Below are 1414 nucleotides of genomic sequence, written 5' to 3'. Positions count from 1 at the left end.
TGGATGGATGGATGGATGGATGAATGGATGGATGGATGGATGGATGGATGGATGGATGGATGGATGGATGGATGGATGGATGGATGGATTGATGGATGGATGGATGGATGGATGGATGGATGGATGGATGGATGGATGGATGGATCGATGGATGGATGGATGGATGGATGGATGGATGGATGGATGGATGGATGGATGGATGGATATTACATATCTATGTAATATAGAAGAGAGAGTGACCGTATGCCGCCATGATATGGCCGCTGCTGGCGCGGCGCTCGCTAGGGCTCAGAATCAGCGAGCGAACAATGGCTACCCATCGAGCTGCAAATGATTATTGTAATAGCGGCAGCTAGAAGTCACGCGCGGCGCTGCCGCAACATGAAATCTGACAAGCGCATTGCCATGGCAACGGCGCAGAAACGGATGCAGGTGCATCCGCGCTGGCTAATAGCACTGGATTGTTGTGTGCGGCCTGCAAGCCCTGCCTCTGATTCACGCGTGGCAACACGCCAGTCTGCGGGTGTTATTATCAGGTTATTATGCAATTGACGTCAGCAATATGAGAGTCAGCATACGCCGTCTGCACTATACTATACGGAAATCTAATGCGGAACTATAACATAAACCTAAACCTAACTAAAGCCTCGTCTACACGAGGATTTTTATCTTGGGGTAAGCGTCTACACGAGGGCCTATCTCGGGTTAAGATAACCCGGGTTAAGCCTTAACCCGGGATAGCTTAAACTCGCGATGTGAGGACGATAAGATCTGTCTCGAGATAGCGTCGTATAGACGTCGTTAAACCGAGATACGCATAATTATAGTTCATATAGCGCTCCTATTCCTTAATCCTGCGATAGACGGCAATAGTGAATGCGTATTTACATAAGCATACCAGAACAGCATATAAGCGTTAAGCGGGTTAGACGCTGTGCATTAACTAGGGTTAAGCTAACCCGAGACTGTTCTTAGCCCGGGATATGAAAACCTCGTGTAGACAAGGCTTATAACTATAACTAAACCTAATAACAATACGGAAGCGTAATATACGAGAGGTTCGCATACTTCTCGCAACGTACAATATATCGTCACTCGATCACAGAAAACATTATTGAGTTGCACTATTAGTATATATTATAGCTATATAATATATATAATAGTATATATAATATATATATACTATTAGCTATAGCAAGTTCAGATGCGCGTGTGGTTCTTGCCTGGTAACGTACCAGACGTTGTGCTTAATTTTTTTTAGTTCTTTACAAATTTTTAGCGAATTAGAGACGCAAATATTCAATGATATTAAAACGTATATTTTGACTGCGCTTACGTAAGTTATGTTATGTTATGTTATTGTTATGTTATGATATTGTGGTTGGTATAATTATAGTTATTTTGCGCTCACGTG

The sequence above is a fragment of the Priapulus caudatus genome, unplaced genomic scaffold (genome assembly GCF_000485595.1).
Source record: "Priapulus caudatus unplaced genomic scaffold, Priapulus_caudatus-5.0.1 Scaffold160, whole genome shotgun sequence".
Classification (NCBI taxonomy): domain Eukaryota; kingdom Metazoa; phylum Priapulida; class Priapulimorpha; order Priapulimorphida; family Priapulidae; genus Priapulus; species Priapulus caudatus.
Note: the sequence above shows the minus strand (reverse complement) of the source record.